Source organism: Tachyglossus aculeatus, chromosome X1 (genome assembly GCF_015852505.1).
Source record: "Tachyglossus aculeatus isolate mTacAcu1 chromosome X1, mTacAcu1.pri, whole genome shotgun sequence".
In the NCBI taxonomy this organism is placed as follows: Eukaryota; Metazoa; Chordata; class Mammalia; order Monotremata; family Tachyglossidae; genus Tachyglossus; species Tachyglossus aculeatus.
This window is the reverse complement of record NC_052101.1, coordinates 102,005,476-102,026,794: the sequence shown is the minus strand read 5'-3', so window position 1 is coordinate 102,026,794 and position 21,319 is coordinate 102,005,476. Positions and strand designations below refer to the sequence as shown.

Genomic DNA, 21,319 nt, shown 5'->3' with positions numbered 1-21,319 from the left:
AGGTGCCCTGATGGTGTTATAGCTGTGCCCAAGATGGCCGCCTTAGAGGCGTGATTATGTGCCCGAGTGGTGTTATAGCTGTGCCCAAGATGGCCGCCTTGGAGGCGTGATTATGTGCCCGAGCCGTCGGTCCCCCATCCCTTTTCTAGAAAGACAAGATCCTAGTGATCTTGGCTCACTGGTGTATTCCAGGGAATAGGACTTAACCTCCCCATACTGAGAATTCTCTCAGGAAAACCTATTTGATAAAAGACTGGAAAATCATCCAAGGCACAAAAATGAGTAAATGTCGAGGTTCCAGGTACCTGTAAAGGTAGCCATTGGAAGAGAATTGCCACCTCTATTTCATTTCTACGAATAGCAAATCGTGTGCATAATGGTGATGGTATTAATTAAGCACTTATCGTACGTAGAGCACCGCAGTAAGCAATCATCATCAATCGTATTTATTGAGCGCTTACTATGTGCAGAGCACTGTACAATATAGTACAAGTCTCAAGCAATGGGAGAGGATATGCAGGTGGGAATGCGTCCTTCGAGGGGCTCACAATCTAAAAGCTTAAATGGGTGACGGGAGTAGAGACAGACACATCGGGAGTGATGAAACATCGATACGCCACACAAACAGACAAAATAGAAGCAGTGTGGCCTAGTAGATAGACCACAGGCCTGAGAGTCAGAAGGACCTGGGTTCTAATCCCGGCTCTGCCACTCATCTGCTAAGCCTCTTCACTTCTCTGGGCCTCAGTCACCTCATCTGTAAAGTGGGGATTAAGACTGAGCCCGATGTGGGTCATGGACTGTGTCCAACCCGGTTACCTCATATCTACGGCAGTGCTTAGAACTGTGCGTACAACACAGTAAGTGCTTAACAAATATCATTCAGAAACAAAAAGGCTCAAAGTCAGCGGTGATGGAGGAGGACGAGAGCGTGGGAGAACAGCTTTTATCCCTGGCCCAGCACAAATGTAGACTGCTGGGAACAGGGACTTTTGGTGGTGGGAGGGAAGGCAGCGGTTATCGGAGTGCTTTTCCTTTCAATCGCATTTATTGAGCACTTACTGTGTGCAGAGCACTGTACTAAGCGCTTGGGAAGTACAAGTTGGCAACATATAGAGACGGTCCCTACCCAACAGTGGGCTCTGTAGCGCTCAATAAATACGATTGATTGATTGATTGATTGATTACTCTCCCAACCTCAAAGCCTTATTGAAGGCGCGTCTCCTCCAAGAGGCCTTCCCTGATTAAGCCTTCATTTCCTCTTCTCCCATTGGCTTCCGCATCATCCTTGCACTTGGATTTGCTCCCTTTTTTCACCCCTCTCTCAGCCCCGGAGCACTTACGTACATATCTGTAATTTCTTTATATTACTGTCTGTCTCCCCCTCTAGCCTGTAAACTCGTTGCAGGCAGGGACCGTGTCTACCAACTCTGTTCTATTCATTCATCCGATCGTATTGAGCGCTTACCATGTACAGAGCACTGTACTAAGTGCTTGGGAAGTACAAGTCAGCAACATATAGAGATCGTCCCTACCCAACAACGGGCTATTGTACACTCCCAAGTGCTTAGCGCAGTGCTCGCCACACAGGCTCTGCTATTCCCTTCTAGATGGGAAAAGAGCTGGTGAAATATATTGGGTCGCCTACTTTTCTGCATATCATTATCTGGGTATAGGACTATTTAAAATATATTAGGCCAATCGGTCAATCGGTGGCATTTATTGAGCACTTACTGTGTGCAGACCACTGTGCTAAGTGCCCAGGAGAGTGTAATAAAGTAGACAAGATCCCTGCCCTCAAGGAGCTAACATTCTAGCAGGGGAGATGGACATTAAATACATTACAAGTAGGGGAGGCAACCTTGTCTCATTCATTCAATCGTATTTATTGAGCGCTAACTGTGTTCAGAGCACTGTACTAAGCGCTTGAGAAGTACAAGTTGGCATGTACATAAAGGCTGTGGATGAGGGGTGTTGAATATCTGAGGGCTTACACAGTATAGGGATATAGGGAAGAAGTGTGGCCTAGTGGATAAAAACCCCATCTGAGAGCCAGAGGACCTGAGTTCTCTAATCTGCCATGAAACCTCGCTTAGCTTCTCTGCGGCTCAGTTTCCTCAACTGTAAAATGGTGATTCAATACCTGTTCTCCCTCCGACTTAAGACTGTTCTCTGTATGTCAGACAGGGACCGTGTCCCACCTGATGAACTCGTATCAAAGAAGAGCGTGGCTCAGTGGAAAGAGCCCGGGCTTTGGGGTCAGAGGTCATGGGTTCAAATCCCGCTCCGCCACTTGTCAGCTGTGTGACTTTGGGCAAGTCACTTCACTTCTCTGGGCCTCAGTTCTCTCATCTGTAAAATGGGGATTAAGACTGTGAGCCCCCGGTGGGATAACCTCATCACCTTGTAACCTCCCCAGTGCTTCGAACAGTGCTTTGCACATGGTAAGTGCTTAATAAATGCTATCGTCATTATTATTATTATTGTCTACCCCAGCACTTAGAACAGTGCTTGACATTTAGTAAGTGCCTAACAAATACCATTTAAAAAAAAAGAGTCAAGTTCCTAGGTGATGCAGGAAGGAGAAAAAATATGATGAGGAGATGAGGGATTAGTCAAGGAAGGCTTCCTGGGGGAGAAGTGATTTTTTGCAGACAGGCTTTGAAGTTGGGGAGAGTGGTGCTCTGTCAGCTCCGAAGGCAGCCTTGGCATTATCCTTGACTCCTCTCTATCATTCAACCCACATATTCAATCCATCACTGTCGGTTCCGCCTTCACAACATGGCTAAAATCTGCTCTTTCCTCTCCATCCAAACTGCTACCATGTTAATAAAATCACTCATCCTATCCCGCCTGGATTATTGCATCTGCGTCCTTGCCGACCTCCCAGCCACCTGTCTCTCTCCACTCCAGTCCGTACTCCACTGTGCTGCCCAGATCATTTTTCTACAAAAACGTTCAGCAACTTGCCCCCTCCTACCTCACCTCGCTTCTCTGCTTCTACAACCCAGCCCGTGCACTTCACTCCTCTAATGCTAACCTTCTCACTCTAACTCGATCTCCTCGATCTCGCCGCCGACCCCTAACCCACGTCCTGCCTCTGGCCTGGAACGCCCTCCCTCCTCAAATCTGACAGACAGACATTCATTCGTTCACTCAATCATAATTATAGAGTGCTTACTGTGTGCAGAGCGCTGTACTAAGCGCTTGGGAGAGGGCATTACAACAATAAACAGTCACATTCCCTGCTTACAGTCTGGAGGGGTGGGCAGGTGGGAGAGACAGCAATACAAATACATAAAATTAAATTAAAAACAATTACAGACAATTACTCTTCCCCCTTCAAAGCCTTATTGAAGGCTCTTATCCTCCAAGAGGCCTTCCCAGACAAAGCCCCATCTTTCCTCATCTCCCACTCCCTCTGCGTCTCCCTGACTTGCTCTCTTTGCTCTTCCCCCCTCCCAGCCCCACATCACTTATGTACATATCTGCCATTTAGTTGATTTGTATTCATGTCTGTCTCCCCCCTTCTAGACTATGAGCTCGCTGTGGGCAGGGACTGGTCAGTTTATTGTACACTCTCCCAAGCGCTTAGTACAGTGCTCTGCACACAGTAAACGCTCAATACATACGAATGAATGAATGAATGAATGAATGAATGAAGAGGAAGAGGGTTGTAGGCAAGGGTTTGACAGCGGTGGTCTGTGAGAGAGATGAGAGCAAGGTACCCTGAGTAGGCTGGTATTAGAAGAGCGAGATGCAAGGGCTGGGTTATCATGGGAGAGGAGACCGATAATGCCTATCATGTAGACTGTTCCAGAATTGTCAAAACATACAGAACGTAAAGAGCAGAGGAAAAAATCTTTTTTCATATATTAGCACCATGCTTATCCCATTTCAAGTCACTAGGTTCATTGTCCCTACCGATGACAAAAACTTGATTTTATGTTGACAGTCAATCGGTTTCTATTTACCTGGCTCCCTTAACAATTTGCAAGTCTGTGAGAAGACCAAATGAACACGCCTAAGCAGAAAACCCCCTAGGATAACTTGTCCTTTTCAAATGGTCCGGTTCAAAGTCTTGGCAGCATGGGAGAGAACTCAGTGTTTCTTCTTGAGCAAACTAATACAAATGTTCATTCCTTCAAAGTCCAAGGGCATCGCCCTCAGAGAAAAACATTCTCTCACTTTCTCCTATACAATCCCAACCTCCCTGCAATCTTTCCATCTCCTCCCACATTAATTTCTATGGGAAGGGAAATGCATTTGATTTTGGGCTAGCTGCTGCCCAAACTAGGAATAGAATAGCCTCTGCTTGACTCCCCCTCTAGTAATCGAGACTGGTACATATCTATTCTATTTATTTTATTTTGTTAGTATGTTTGGTTTTGTTCTCTGTCTCCCCCTTTTAGACTGTGAGCCCACTGTTGGGTAGGGACTGTCTCTATATGTTGCCAATTTGTACTTCCCAAGCGCTTAGTACAGTGCTCTGCACATAGTAAGCGCTCAATAAATACGATTGATGATGATGAGATGGGACCCTGATTGGGTAAGAGTGTCTCTACCAGAACTGTAAATGCCCATTTGGGCACTAGAATCCTTGGGCTAAAAAGTTGACATCTGATCTCTAAAATGCCCAGAAATGCCACCGATGGTGGCAGTGGTGACATGTCTCTGCCCCATGATTTGGGAGGATCTTTTTCGATCCCAAAACAGCAGCTGAAGGTTTTGCTTTATTACATCCTTAAAACATCTTTAACATGGCTGATGAGTAATCCCAAAGAGGAGGCATTGCTCAACTAGGCTTCCATAGCCAAGGCCACAGCTGCATACCAAGAATACCATTTGTTGCTTTGTACCATTTGTTGCTTTGCAGCCTTGACCCTGTAGCTCGGCAGGAAAAAAGAAACAGCTCATCAGGAGATAGAAACTCAACTAGCAACTTGAGATGAAGCGGGGCTCGTACTTGGGCTCTGAACTATCAAGCTGAGAAACCCCCACCCTTCCCCCCACCATTGGACTGCCAGTGCTCAGAGGCTGTCCCCCTCGTCATCCAGAGTCTCCGACGGTCCAAAGGATGCAGTGACGATAGCATCCCTGGCAGCTGGGCTATTAGGAATTGTCTTGGGATGTAGGTTACTGTTCACTGGATGGGATTGTGGGCCAGTAGAGAAGAGCTATCAGCCCCTGAAATAAACTTTGGTAACCCACGTTGGAGCGTCTTCCTTCCTTCTGCTTAAGCAACCTGAATTCCCCCCCATCTAGTTGAGAACATTTGGCACAGAGAGCAGCGTCTTGGGTCACACATTGTGTGGAATAATAATAATAATAATGGCATTTGTTAAGTGCTTACTATGTGCCAAGCACTGTTCTAAGCGCTAGGGGGGATACAAGGTAATCAGGTTGTCCTACATGGGGCTCACAGTCTTAATCCCCATTTTACAGATGAGGGAACTGAGGCCAAGAGAAGTTAAGTGACTTTCCCAAAGTCACACAGCTGACAAGTGGTGGAGCCGGGATTAGAACCCATGACTCTCTTTCCACTGAGCCATGCTGCTTACCAAGCAAAGGATGTGAATTCCAATTTGGCCCCAATGCTCTCCTTGTAAATAGGCAGGCATTTCAGGAGGGAGAATCCCTTCCTCTCCCCTGCCCCACCACTGAAAAAAGGGCTTTGGGAGCTTAGGATAGAATCCTAGACCGTGATAAGCCAGGGAAGCAGGATGGATATTTTTAACTGTACTGCAAGATCTACAGGGAATGAAAGAGATAATGGAACAAGGATCGAACAAGTGAGAAGAAGACCTAAAAGTGCAACCAATCGCCCGCTGAAGGTGTGGGCAGGGATTGTCTCTCTTTATTGCCAAATTGTACTTTTCAAGTGATTAGTACAGTGCTCTGCACACAGTAAGCGCTCAATAAAGCGCTCACCCAGACTGGGACCCTGTGGCACGGGATGGTAGTATCCGGGCTTCAGATGATGAGTCCGCTCCACGGACGGAGGAGGGTGGACGGAGACCAATTCCCCAGACGGGGATCAGTCACTGGCCTTAGCCGAGTTTGTTAGAGTCGCTTGCACCAACAGCAGCCTCTCAAGTGAAATCAGTGTTTGCCCAAGGCAGGCAGCTCACACTATATCCTAACACTTCCATCCAGCCTACTCTGCTGTATTGTACTTTCCCAAGCATTTCATTCAGTGTTCTGCACACAGTAAGTGCTGAAAAAATACCACTGAGTGATTACCTCGTGATGATGCTGAGATAGATCATCTGTAAAATGGGGATTAAAATTGTCTGCCCCAATTCTTAGCAATTAGTACAGTGCCTGGTACATAGTAAGTGCCACAAGTACCATTAAAAAAAAAAAAGAAGGTAGTGGGGGGGGAAGTAGAAACGAGGGCCTAGTGAGGGAAGGCCTCTTGAAGGAGATGTGCCTTCGATAAGGCTTTGAAAGTGAGGAGAGTGATCGTTGGATATGAAGGGGAGGGCATTCCAGGCCAGAGGCAGGACGTGGGTGAGTGGTCAGTGGTGAGATAGACGAGATCGAGGTACAGTGAGTAGGTTGACATTAGAGAAGCAAAGTGTGTGGACTGGGTTGTAATAGGAGAGCAGTGAGGTAAGGTAGGAGGGGGCAAGGTGATTGAGGGCTTTAAAGCCAATTGTGAGGTGTTTCTGTTTGATGTGGAGGCGGATGGACAACCACTGGAGGTCCTTGAGGAGAGGGGAAATCTGGACTGAATGTTTTTGTAGAAAAATGATCTGGCAGCAGAGCGAAGTAGGTACCGGGGTGGGGAGAGACAGGAGGCAGGGAGGTCACCAAGGAGGCTGAAGCGGTAATCAAGGCGGGATAGGATAAGTGCTTGGATTAAAGTGGTAGCAGTTTGGATGGAGAGGAAAGGGTGGATTTTAGCGATGTTGTGAAGGTTGAGCCGACTGGATTTAGTGACAGATTGAATTTCGGAATACTGATAAACTTCTCAGGGCAATCACGTTTACTAAGAAATTGCCAGGGCCTGAATCTACTGATTCCCCTCTCAGGGTCACACCTGGAGAGTTTCCAGTACTTTACCAGTCTCGACTACAGGAGGGAGAGTCAAGCAGAGGCCTGTCCATTCCAATTCTAGCTTGGGCAGTGGCTAGCGAATGGAAGGCAATCTGCTACAAGTCAAAACTCACCTGTGCCGGGCAGCAGCGGCATGGGAAAGAGTCGAGGGTAGAGATTCAAGTTTACCGCGTGGAAGGAGGCAGTGGTAAACTAGTTCTGTATTTTTACCAAGAAACTCTATGGATACACTACCAGAACGATTGCAAATGGGAGAGATGTGTTCATGGCATCTCTATGGGTCAGAGACGACTCGACAGCGTAAGACAAGACAAGACACGAATCTGCTGATGGTGTGAGATATTCATATAAAGGACTTTAAAAAGCCATTTTACAGTGCTAACCCCCTACTACCTTGGTGTTAACAAAAGTCTCACAGTGCTAACAAAAGAATGAGATTACTCTTGCAAGGAAATGAGATCTGAAAAATATTTGAAAAAACGAATATAAATGGACATTAAAGGTTTCTTTCAAGGTTGCAGTGCACATGAAGCAAACATTCCCATATGAGGCTGCATATTAGCTAAGCTACCCTTCAAATTTACTCAGTAATAAACTTGTTCATCCATCTTTAATGAACAAATTAACTTTTGGTTAGTGACACCTTATGATGAATAAAATCATAACTCTCTCCTGTTATCCTGTTATCTCTCCCTCCAGACGGTTAGCTCATCCTCTAATAATTGTGGTATTTGTTAAGCACTTACTATATGCCAAGCACTGTACCAAGTGCTGTGGTAGATACAAGATCATCAGGTCCCACATGAGGCTGAGGGAGAACAGGTACTGAATCCCCATTTTGCAGATGAGGGAACTGAGGCACAGAGAAGTTAAGTGACTTGCCCAAGATCACACAGCAAGCAATTGGCAGAGCTGGGGTTAGAACCCAGGGCCTCTGACTCCCTTTCCACTAAGCCAGGCTGCTTCCCTAGATTGAAAACTCACTGTGGGCAGGGAACTTGCCTACCAACTCTGTACTCTCCCAAGTGCTTTGTACAGTGCTCTGCACACAGTAAGCACTAACTAAATAAATAAGATTGATTATCAAAATAGTCCCAGTTTGCATGCCAAATTGAGGTATTATTCAGCAATCAATTCTAAAGGTTGACTTTATGGTCAGAACTTTAACAGTAATGCTATTTTGCTTGTAATTTTATGTCGTTTTTGTTATCAAACCAATAAGAAAAGATTATGTATTTCATTAAGGGACAATGATGATTTAAAATCGATGCAAGATGAGTCATTTTATCCTTGGCGAAATCATTTATTTACTGCCAGCTTAAAGATAGTCCCCTAAAAAGCATGAACTGCGTTGAATCAGAATTTTAACATCCTCATAAAATATCACCCCAAAATAGTTTTAATCAATTGTCACACTTATTGTAAAGTAATCCAAATGCCATAATAGCTGACAAAAATTGGAGACTTTCTCCTCTTTTCAAAAATTAAAGGAGCATTTTTCTTGCCTGCAGTAGATATGTCCAGGTCATTCGGTCTTTTTCTGCTTTTTGACTACTTGGGTTACTACTTGGCTACAGTTTTGAGGTATCTGGTGTAATGACATTATAGAAGCGCCAACCATATTCTAGCTGCAATAATTTGGATCCTAGAAATAGTAGAAATAGTAATGAAATCTATTGAGCACCTCCTTAATGCAATAATATATTTTAATATGTGACATTTTCATTTCAGTTTAGGCATTTATTGTGTGTCAAGCACTGTTCTAAGTGCTGGGGTTAATCATCAATCATATTTATTGAGCGCTTACTGTGTGCAGAGCACTGTACTAAGCGCTTGGGAAGTACAAGTTGGCAACATATAGAGACAGTCCCTACCCAATAGTGGGCTCACAGTCTTAAAGAGGTTAATCAGGTTGGATACAGTCGCTGTCCCACATGGGGCTCGCAGTCTGAGTAGGAGGGAGAACAGTGTTGAATCCCCATTTTACAGATGCGAATACTGAGGCCGAGAGAAGTGAAGTGACTTGCCCAAGGTCACCCAGCAAGCAATTAGCCGAGCTGGGGCTAGAACTCAGGGCCTCTGACTCCCAGGGCCCTGCTCTTTCTACTAGGCCATGCTGCTTTACTAGTGCTAAGGGTGGACATGGATAAATAAAACATTCATTTCTGGTATTCATTCATTCATTCATTCATTCAATCGTATTTATTGAGCACTTACTGTGTGCAGAGCACTGTACTAAGCGCTTGGAAAGTACAATATGGCAACAATAGAAACAGTCCCTATCCAAAAACGGGCTCACAGTCTCAAGGGGGGAGACAGAGAACAAAACAAAACAAGTAGACAGGTATCAATCCCATCAAAATGGATAAATAGAATTGTAGATATAGACACATCATTAATAAAATAAATAGAGTAATAAATGTGTACAAATATACAACGTGCTGTGGGGAGGGGAAGGGGGAAGTGTAGAGGGAGGGAGTGGGGGCGGTGGGGAGAGGAGGAGGAGCAGAGTAAAAAGTGGGGGCTCTGTCTTGGAAGGCCTCCTGGAGGAGGTGAGCTCTCAGTAGGGTTTTGAAGGGAGGAAGAGAGCTAGTTTGGTGGATGTGTAGAGGGAGGGCATTCGAGGCCAGAGGTAGGACGTGGGCCAGGGGTCGATGGCGGGACAGGCGAGAATGAGGCCCGGTGAGGAGGTTAGCGGCGGCAGAGGAGTGGAGTGTGCAGGCTGGGCTGGAGAAGGAGAGAAGGGAGGTGAGGCAGGAGCGGGTGAGGTGATGGAGAGCTTTGAAGCCAATAGTGAGGAGTTTTTGCTTGATTTGAAGGTTGATAGGCAACCACTGGAGATTTTTGAGGAGGCGGGTGACATGCTCAGAGTGTTTCTGTAGAAAGATAATCCGGGCAGCAGAGTGATATATAGACCGAAGGGGGGAGAGACAGGAGGATGGGAGATCAGAAAGGAGGCTGATGCAGTAATCCAGTCGGGATAGGATGAGAGATTGAAACAACAAGGTAGCGGTTTGGATGGAGAGGAAAGGGCGGATCTTGGTGAAGTTGTGAAGGTGAGACCGGCAGGTTTTGGTGACGGACTGGATGTGTGGGGTGAATGAGAGAGCGGAGTCAAGGATGACGCCAAGGGTGTGGGCTTGTGAGACGGGAAGGTTGGTAGTGCCGTCCACAGTGATGGGAAAGTCAGGGAGAGGACAGGGTTTGGGAGGGAAGATAAGGAGCTCAGTCTTGGACATGTTGAGTTTTAGGTGGCCCGGGGACATCCACATGGAGATACCCTGAAGGCAGGAGGAGATACGAGCCTGGAGGGAGAGAGGGAGAACAGGGGAGGAGATGTAGATTTGGCATTGTCTAAGATGCCAAAATGATCAGATACGATTCGATAAACTGCTAAGTAGTTGGGAAAAGCTTATTGGAAGAGGTGGGAATTTTAGGAGAGCTTTGAAGGTGAGGAGATTTAGCTAGGGAAGAGAGTTCTGGGCGCTGGTGACAAAGTGAGACAGGGTTCAGAGGCAGGCAGGACAAGAACAGGGCACAGCCAGGAGATGGGTTTCTATACTGGCTAATAAATGATGTGGAGAAAGCTGGTGGAGGGTCTTGAAGACAATGGCAAGGAGTTTTTGCTTGATACGGAGTGAGATGGGCAACTATATGAGGGTTTTGAAGAAAAGGGAGATGTGTGATAATAATAATCATAATTATGGTATTTGTTAAGCGCTTACAGTGTGCCAGGCACTGTATTAAGCACTGGGGTGGATACCTGCAAACTGGGGTTGGACACAGTCCCCGTCCCACCTGGGCTCGCAGTCTCAATCCCCGTTTTACAGATGAGGTAATCAATCAATCAATCAATCAATCGTATTTATTGAGCGCTTACTGTGTGCAGGGCACTGTACTAAGCGCTTGGGAAGTACAAGTTGGCAACACATAGAGACAGTCCCTACCCAACAGTGGGCTCACAGTCTAGAAGGGGGAGCCAGAGAACAAAACAAAACATATCAACAAAATAAAATAAATAGAATTGGTATGTGCAAGTAGAATAAATAGAGTAATAAATACGAACAAACATATATACATATATACAGGTGCTGTGGGGAAGGGAAGGAGGGAAGGTGGAGGGGGGGGAGGAAGGAGGGGGCTCAGTCTGGGAAGGCCTCCTGGAGGAGGTGAGCTCTCAGGAGGTAACTGAGGCCCAGAGAATAATAATAAAAATGATGGTATTTTTTAAACGCTTACTATGTGTCAAGCACTATTCTAAGCACTGGGATAAGAGAGGCGCGCCCGCCCACCCTCACATCGCATGGCCCCCGCTGCTCCAGGAAGGCTCCTCTCCTCAGAGCGCCGCCATAGACGCCCGAGACTCCGTTCCCTTGAGGCCCGCCCGCCCGCCCGCCATCACACCGCGTGGCCCTCGCTGCTCCCTGAAGGCTCCTCTTCCTCCGAGCGCCGCCATAGACGCCCCCTGCTTCCACCCCCCACCCCCCGACTTAAGCGACCTTCCTTCTAGTGCCCCCCAACCCCCCTTCCCGGTCCGGTCCCGAATGACTCGCCCCCCACCCCGGGAAAAAGGCCCTTGTTAGCACCAAGTTACATTAACGACAACCTCATTCGCACCTACTCAGCCCTCCTGTCCCGCCATCGACCCCCGGCCCACGTCCTCCCCCGGGCCTTGAATGTCCTCCCTCTGCCCATCCGCCAAGCTAGCTCTCTTCCTCCCTTCAAGGCCCTGCTGAGAGCTCACCTCCTCCAGGAGGCCTTCCCAGATTGAGCCCTTTCCTTCCTCTCCCCCTCGTCCCCCTCTCCATCCCCCATCTTACCTCCTTCCCTTCCCCACAGCATCTGTATATATGTTTGTACATATTTATTACTCTATTTATTTATTTTACTTGTACCTACCTATTCTATTTATTTTATTTTGTTAGTATGTTTGGTTTTGTTCTCTGTCACCCCCTTCTAGACTGTGAGCCCACTGTTGGGTAGGGACTGTCTCTAGATGTTGTCAGCTTGTACTTCCCAAGCGCTTAGTACAGTGCTCTGCACGCAGTAAGCGCTCAATAAATACGATTGATTGATTGATTGATAACAATAATAATAATGATGGCATTTGTTAAGCACTTACTATGTGTTCTAAGCGCTGGGGGGGATACAAGGTGATCAGGTTGTCCCACATGGGGTTTACAGTCTTAATCCCCATTTTCCAGATGAGGGAATTGAGGCACAGAGAAGTTAAGTGACTTGCCCAAAGTCACACAGCTGACAAGTGGCAGAGCCCGGATTAGAACCCATGACCTCTGACTCCCAAGCTTGTGCTCTTTCCAGTGAGCCACGCTGCTTCTAGGTACAAGGTAATCAGGTTATCCCACGTGGGGCTCACAGTCTTAATCCCCATTTTACAGATGAGGTAACTGAGGCCCAGAGAAGTGAAGTGACTTGCCCAAGGTCACACAGCAGACAAGTGGCAGAGCCGGGATTGGGACCCATGACCTTCTGACCCCCAGGCCCGTGCTCTATCTACTACCCCATGCGGTTCTTGACGCATCAGAAGAATGATAATAATAATAATAATCATAATAATAAGGGCATTTATTAAGCGCTTACTAGGTGCAAAGCACTGTTCTAAGCACTGGGGAGGTTACAAGGTGATCAAATAATAATAACGTTGCTATTTGTTAAGCGCTTACCATGTGCCAAGCACTGTTCTAAGCACTGGGGTAGAACCAAGGTAATCGGGTTGTCCCAAGTGGGGCTCCCAGTCTTCATCCCTATTTTACAGATGAGGGAACTGAGGCACAGAGAAGTGAAGTGACTGGCCCAAGGTCACTCAGCAGACAAGCGGCAGAGCCGGGATTAGAACCCATGACCCCCGGGCTCTTTCCACCGAGCCACGCTGCTTCTGGGCAGCAGCACGGAGTATGGACTGAAGGAGGCCAGGTGGAGATGGGGGCGGAGGCTGGAGACAGGTCAAGAGCTGTTCTTGAGGTTTGGTGATGGGCAGGTACTCTCTGGGGGGACTAATTTCGATCGAGAAGTAGCATGTCCTAGTGGACAGAACACAGGTCTCGGGGCCAGAGGACTTGGGTTCTAATCCCAGCTTTGCCACTCGTCCGCTGGGTGACCTTGGGCCAGTCACTTAACTTCTCTCTGCCTCAATTCGCTCATCTGCGAAATGGGGATTAAGACTGCAAGCCCCGTGTGAGACAGGGATTGTGTCTAACCTGATTATCTTGCATCTACACCCAGCGCTTAGAAGAGTGCCCCGCACATAGTAAATGCTTAAGGAATACCATTTGAAAACAACGTTGCCTGCCATGGATTTATGGAAAACAGGGAGAGGGGGAGACATTACACCAAGCCAAACTCCTGGCCTGCAGCCCCGGCAGTAATGCCATCCCAGAGCGGAAATAACAACAAATCTGGCCTCACTGAGTCCTGGAAAGTATCTTCAATCTGCAAGACCTCTATTTTAAGCCACAGCAGCCAAAATACCAAGCATGGAGCTTCAAATAGATTTGCCATTAGAGGTAGATTTGGCATTTTACTGCCAGGAGCCCTAAACGCTTTAGTGCTTTTTTTTAAAACACAACATTCTCTCATATACACAAATGCACTTATTTATTTATATTATATTATTTATGCAATGTATTCATTTATATTAACATCCGTATCCCCCTCTAGACTGTAAGCCCATTGTGGACAGGGAATGTGTCTGTTTATCGTTACACTGTACTCTCCCAAGCGCTTAGTAGAGTGCTCTGCACACAGTAAATGCTCAATAAATAGGATTGACTGTTTCTGGGGTGAACTCAATTGCAAGCGGCTGCAGTCGTTCAAAGAATCTGGCCACAGTGGCTACTGTTGTGCGAAATATGCTTGCGGAGTTGGCAAGGCACAAATTGCATTTTCAAAAAAATTTAAAAAAACTACATCCAGGAACTTTGTAATCTGTATATAAAGTTCTTAGGTTTTCGATTGTTTTTCCCAAAACAGTGCCGCCCCTGAGTCCCACAAAAATGTGCTGCTATAGGGTAGGGCTTAAAGGGTCTATTGGGAAATTAGCCAGGGGTTACCTACTTCAGCAGCTTCCACTCCAGACAATAATGATGATGATGAGCTCCCCTCATCCCCCCTCGTCCCCCTCTCCATCCCCCCCATCTTACCGCCTTCCCTTCCCCACAGCACCTGTAAATATGTATATATGTTTGTACATATTTATTACTCTATTTATTTATTTATTTTGCTTGTACATATCTATCCTATTTATTTTATTTTGTTAGTATGTCTGGTTTTGTTCTCCGTCTCCCCCTTTTAGACTGTGAGCCCACTGTTGGGTAGGGACTGTCTCTATATGTTGCCAATTTGTACTTCCCAAGCGCTTAGTCCAGTGCTCTGCACATAGTAAGCGCTCAATAAATACGATTGATTGATTGATTGATTGATGATAATAATAATAATGATGATAATGGTACTTGGTACACACTTACTCTGTGCCAGGCATTCTACTAAGCACTGTGGGAGGATCCAAGCAAATTCGGTTGGACACAGTCCCTGTCCCACATCGGGCCCACAGTCTTAAATCCCCATTTTCCAGATGAGGGAACTGAGGCCCAGAGATGTGAAGTGACTTACCTGAGGTCACACGGCAGACAAGTGGCGAAGCCGGGATTGGAACCCAGGTCCTCTGACTCCTGGGCCCGTGCTCTTTCCACTAGGTCATGCTGCTCCTCGCGCCGCTGTGGTCTGTTGGATATGGAGGAGGAGGAAGACCCGAGCGGGGGAGGATGGGCGTGAGCAAGAGGTCAGCGAGGCGAGAGAGGAGGAGGCACAGTGAGTAGGTCAGCTTGAGAGGAACGAAGAACGTGAGCTGGGGTGGAGGGGGAGAGGAGAGTGGATAAGAAAGAGGGAGAGAGTGCCTTGGAGCGAATTCCTAGGAGCTCCTAGGAGATTTTTGAGGAGGGGGAAGATGTCTCTCCCTCTCCCCCTCCTCCCGTTCTCCATCCCCCCTGCCTTACCTCCTTCCCTTCCCCACAGCACCTGTATATATGTTTGCACGTATTTACTACTTTATTTATTGTACATATTTATTCTACTAATTTTATTTTGTTAATATGTTTTGTTTCGTTCTCTGTCTCCCCCTTCTAGACTGTGAGCCCCCTGTTGGGTAGGGACCGTCTCTATATGTTGCCAACTTGTACTTCCCAAGCGCCTAGTGCAGTGCTCTGCACACAGTAAGCGCTCAATAAATCCGATTGACTGATTGACTGATTGATTGCAGAACGGTGCTTTGGAAATACGATCCGAGCCGCCGAGGGAAGTATGGACTGGAGAGGGAAGAGACTGGAGATGGGGAGATCAGCAAAAGGCTATTCCGGTCAAGTTGGAGGATGACAAGTTCTGCAACCTGCTTGGAGGAAAAAGGGCAGGTTGCGGTGGCAGAAGCGACAGGGTGAATGTGGGAGTTGGAAGAGAGTGAGGAGCCCATCAGTGGTATTTATTGAACACTGACTGTGTACCACACTGACTTTTCATTCATTCGTTCAATCGTATTTATTGAGTGCTTACTGTTTGCAGAGCACTGTACTAAGCTCTTGGGAAGTATAATTCGGCAACAAATAGAGACGGTCCCTACCCATCGACTGGCTCACAGCCTAGAAGGGGGAGACAGACAACAAAACAAAACATGTAGACAGGTGTCAAAACCTACACATCAGGCAAAAACTCCTCACCCTCGGCTTCAAGGCTGTCCATCTCCTCGCCCCCTCCTCCCTCACCTCCATTCTCTCCTACAGCCCAGCCCGCACCCTCCGCTCCTCTGCCGCTAATCTCCTCACCGTGCCTTGTTCCCACCTGTCCCGCCGTCGACCCCCGGCCCACGTCATCCCCCTGGCCTGGAATGCCCTCCCTCCCCACATCCGCCAAGCTAGCTCTCTTCCTCCCTTCAAAGCCCTACTGAGAGCTCACCTCATCATCGTCATCATCAATCATATTTATTGAGCACTGACTATGTGCAGAGCACTGTACTAAGCGCTTGGGAAGTACAAATTGGCAACATATAGAGACGGTCCCTACCCAACAGTGGGCTCACAGTCTAGAAGGGGGAGACAGAGAACAAAACCAAACATACTAACAAAATAAAATAAATAGAATAGATATGTACAAGTAAAATAAATAAATAAATAGAGTAATAAATATGTACAAACATATATACATATATACAGGTGCTGTGGGGAAGGGAAGGAGGTAAGATGGAGGGATGGAGGGGGGACGAGGGGGAGAGGAAGGAAGGGGCTCAGTCTGGGAAGGCCTCCTGGAAGAGGTGAGCTCTCAGCAGGGCCTTGAAGGGAGGAAGAGAGCTAGCTTGGCGGATGGGCAGAGGGAGGGCATTCCAGGCCCGGGGGATGACGTGGGCTGGGGGTCGATGGCGGGACAGGCGAGAACGAGGTACGGTGAAGAGATTAGCGGTGGAGGAACGGAGGGTGCGGGCTGGGCTGGAGAAGGAGAGAAGGGAGGTGAGGTAGGAGGGGGCGAGGTGATGGACAGCCTTGAAGCCCAGGGTGAAGAGTTTCTGCCTGATGCGCAGATTGATTGGTAGCCACTGGAGATTTTTGAGGAGGGGAGTGATATGCCCAGAGTGTTTCTGGACAAAGATAATCCGGGCAGCAGCATGAAGTATGGATTGAAGTGGAGAGAGACACGAGGATGGGAGATCAGAGAGAAGGCTGATGCAGTAGTCCAGACGGGATAGGATGAGAGTTTGAACGAGCAGGGTAGCGGTATGGATGGAGAGGAAAGGGCGGATCTTGGCAATGTTGCGGAGCTGAGACCGGCAGGTTTTGGTGACGGCTTGGATGTGAGGGGTGAATGAGAGAGCGGAGTCGAGGATGACACCAAGGTTGCAGGCTTGTGAGACGGGAAGGATGGTAGTGCTGTCAACAGAGATGGGAAAGTCAGGGAGAGGACAAGGTTTGGGAGGGAAGACAAGGAGTTCAGTCTTGGACATGTTGAGCTTTAGGTGGCGGGCAGACATCCAGATGGCGATGTCCTGAAGGCAGGAGGAGATGCGAGCCTGGAGAGAGGGGGAGAGAGCAGGGGCAGAGATGTAGATCTGGGTGTCATCAGCGTAGAGATGATAGTTGAAGCCGTGGGAGCGAATGAGGTCACCAAGGGAGTGAGTGTAGATTGAGAACAGAAGGGGACCAAGCACTGAACCTTGAGGAACCCCCACAGTAAGGGGATGGGAGGGGGAGGAGGAGCCTGTAAAAGAAACTGAGAAAGAACAACCGGAGAGATAAGAGGAGAACCAGGAGAGGACGGAGTGAAGCCAAGGTCAGATAGCGTGTTGAGGAGAAGGGGGTGGTCCACAGTGTCGAAGGCAGCTGAGAGGTTGAGGAGGCCTTCCCAGACTGAGCCCCTTCCTTCCTCTCCCCCTCCTCCCCCTCCCCATCCCCTCATCTTACCTCCTTTCCCTCCCCACAGCACCTGTATATATGTTTGTACGTATTTATTACTCTATTTATTTATTTAATTTGTACATATTTATTTTATTTATTTTATTTTGTTAATATGTTTTGTTCTGTTGTCCGTCTCCCCCTTCTAGACCGTGAGCCCGCTGTTGGGTAGGGACCGTCTCTATATGTTGCCAACTTGTACTTCCCAAGCGCTTAGTACAGTGCTCTGCACACAGTAAGCGCTCAATAAATACGATTGAATGAATGAATGAATGAAAAAAATCGTCAGAACAAATAGAATTATAGCTATATAATTCCGATTCCGACTCCCACTCTATGCTCTATCCATAAGGCCACGCTGCTTCTATTCCCGGCTCTGCCGCGTCTGCTGTGGGATTGGACAGGGATCGTCACTGTCTCTTGTTGTATTGCACTTTCCCAAGTGCTTAGTACAGTGCTCTGCACACAATAAACACTTAATAGATATGAATGATGAGTGAATTTGGGGTAAAACCTTTCACTTCTCTGTGACTCAGTTCCCTCATCTGTAAAACAGGGATTAATAGTAATAATAATGATGATGGTATTTGTAAAGCGCTTACTATGTGCCAAGCCCTGTACTAAGCGCTGGGGTAGATACAAGGTAATCAGGTTGTCCCACGTGGGGCTCACAGTCTGAATCCCCATTTTACGGTTGAGGTAACTGAGGCCCAGAGAAGTGAAGGGTTTTACCCCAAATTCAGGAGACCAAAAGAGACATTTTAATGATGCAGTGGAGCAACTCCTTCGACAATATGGCTGAGCTGTAGATGGTTGGAGTCATGCACTAAAGAGAAATCAACCCGGGGGTGACTAAACAATAATAATGGTACTTGTTAAGCGCTTTTTATGTGCCAAGCACTGTTCAAAGCACTAGGGTAGATACAAGATAGTCAGGTCGGACTCAGTCTCTGTCCCACGTGGCACTCACAGTCTTAATCCCCATTTTCCAGATGAGGTAACTGAGGCCCAGAGAAGTTAAGTGACTTGTCCAAAGTCACACGGCTGACGAGCGACAGAGCCGGGATTAGAGATTAGAGAAGCGGTGTGGCTCAGTGGAAAGAGCACATGCTTGCGAGTCAGAGGTCATGGGTTCTAATCCCAGCTCCGCCACCTATCAGCTGTGTGACTTGGGGCAGGTCACTTAACTTCTCTGGGCCTCAGTTACCTCATCTGTAAAATGGGGGTTTAAGGCTGTGAGCCCCCCATGGGACAACCTGATGACCTTGTATCTCCCCCAGCGCTTAGAACAGTGCTTGGCACATAGTAAGCACTTAACAAATACCAAAATTATTAGTATTATTAGAACCCACGATCTCTGACTCCTAAACCCGTGCTCTTTCCACTCAGCCACCTGCTTCCGCAATTTAGGGTCCCACCTGATCAGTTTACTAAGAAGCAGCGTGGCTCGGTGGAAAGAGCCGGGGCTTGGGAGTCAGAGGTCATGGGTTCTAATCCCAGCTCTGCCACTTGTCGGCTGTGTGACCTTGGGCAAGTCACTTAACTTCTCTGGGCCTCAGTTACCTCACCTGTAAAAATGGGGATGAAGACTGTGAGCCCCATGTGGGACAACCTGATTACCTTGTATCTACCCCAGCGCTTAGAACAGTGCTTGGTACTGTACTTGTGCTTAAATACCAAGGTTATTATTATTATTATTACAATCTCTGACCCCCAAACCCGTGCTCTTTCCACTCAGCTACACTGCTTCCGCAATTTAGGGTCCCACCTGATCAGTTTATATCTACCCCAGCGCTTAGTCCAGTGCCCACATCATCCCCCTGGCCTGGAATGCCCTCCCTCTGCCCATCCGCCAAGCTAGCTCTCTTCCCCCCTTCAAGGCCCTACTGAGAGCTCACCTCCTCCAGGAGGCCTTCCCAGACTGAGCCCCTTCCTTCCTCTCCTCCTCGTCCCCCTCCGCCTTACCTCCTTCCCTTTCCCACAGCACCTGTATATATGTATATATGTTTGTTTGTATTTATTACTCTATTTATTTATTCTACTTGTACATATCTATTCTATTAATTTTATTTTGTTAATATGTTTGGTTTTGCCCCCTTCTAGACTGTGAGCCCACTGTTGGGTAGGGACCGTCTCTCTATGTTGCCAACCTGTACTTCCCAAGCGCTTAGTACAGTGCTCTGCACACAGTAAGCGCTCAATAAATACGATTGATTGATTGATTTGTTCTCTGTCTCCCCCTTCTAGACTGTGATCCCACTGTTGGGTAGGGACCGTCTCTCTATGTTGCCAACCTGTACTTCCCAAGCGCTCAGTACAGTGCTCTGCACACAGTAAGCGCTCAGTAAATACGATTGATTGATTGCCCGGCCCGTAGCGAGCGCTTAACAGCCCGTTGTTGATGATGATGGCATTTGTTAAGCGCTTACTATGTGCATAGCACTGTTCTAAACGCTGGGGGAGGTTACAAGGTGATCAAGTTGTCCCACGGGGGGCTCACAGTTTTAATCCCCATTTTACAGATGAGGTAACTGAGGCCCAGAGAAGTGAAGTGACTTGCCCAAAGTCACACAGCTGACAGTTGGAGGAGCCGGGATTTGAACCCATGATCTCTGACTCCAAAGCCCGGGCTCTTTCCACTGAGCCACGCTGCTTCTGGGTAGGGACTGTCTCTCCCTGTCGCCGAATTGGACTTTCCAAGTGCTCAGTCCAGGGCTTTGCACACAGTAAGCGCTCAGTAAATACGAGTGAATGAAATACCCTTCAGAAACTCGCCCCCCCACGTGAAAGTGTTGGGTAGGGACTGTCTCCATATAACAATAATAATAATGTTGGCATTTGTTAAGCGCTTACTATGTGCAAAGCACTGTTCTAAGCGCTGGAGGGGGATACAAAGTGATCAGGTTGCCCCACGGGGGGCTCACAGTCTTAATCCCCATTTTCCAGATGCGGTAACTGAGGCTCAGAGAAGTGAAGCGACTTGCCCAAGGTCACACAGCAGACATGTGGCGGAGCCGGGATTGTTTGTACATATTTACCACTCTATTTATTTATTTATTTATTTTCCTCGTCCATATCCATTCTATTTATTTTATTTTGTTCGTATGTTTGGTTTTGTTCTCCGTCTCCCCCTTCTAGACTGTGAGCCCACTGTTGGGTAGGGACTGTCTCTATATGTTGCCAATTTGTACTTCCCAAATGCTTAGTCCAGTGCTCTGCACATAGTAAGCGCTCCATAAATACGATTGATGATGATGTACAAGTAAAATAAATAAATAAACAAATTTATAAATAAATAAATTCTGTCGCCAACTTGTCCTTCCCAAGCGCTTAGTCCAGTGCTCTGCACACAGTAAGCGCTCCATAAATACGATTGACTGATTGATTGATTGATTGTTTAGACTGGGAGCCCACTGTTGGGTAGGGACTGTCTCTATATGTCGCCAATTTGTACTTCCCAAGCGCTTAGTCCAGTGCTCCGCACATAGTAAGTGCTCAATAAATACGATTGATGATGATGTACAAGTTAAATAAATAAATAAATAAATTTATAAATAAGTAAATTCTGTGGCCAACTTGTCCTTCCCAAGCGCTTAGTCCAGTGCTCTGCACACAGTAAGCGCTCCATAAATACGATTGACTGATTGATTGATTGTTTAGACTGTGAGCCCACTGTTGGGTAGGGACTGTCTCCATATGTTGCCAATTTGTACTTCCCAAGCGCTTAGTCCAGTGCTCCGCACATAGTAAGCGCTCAATAAATACGATTGATGATGATGTACAAGTAAAATAAATAAATACATTTATAA

General features: G+C 47.2%; 1 non-coding gene across 1 annotated transcript; it reads left to right on the top strand.

Annotated features, from left to right (window-relative positions):
• The first annotated feature begins 7,027 nt into the window (after positions 1-7,027).
• On the top strand, positions 7,028-7,165 carry LOC119920380. Its single transcript, XR_005448130.1, has one exon. It is a non-coding gene; the product is annotated as a small nucleolar RNA SNORA7 (small nucleolar RNA).
• The last annotated feature ends 14,154 nt before the right edge of the window (positions 7,166-21,319 follow it).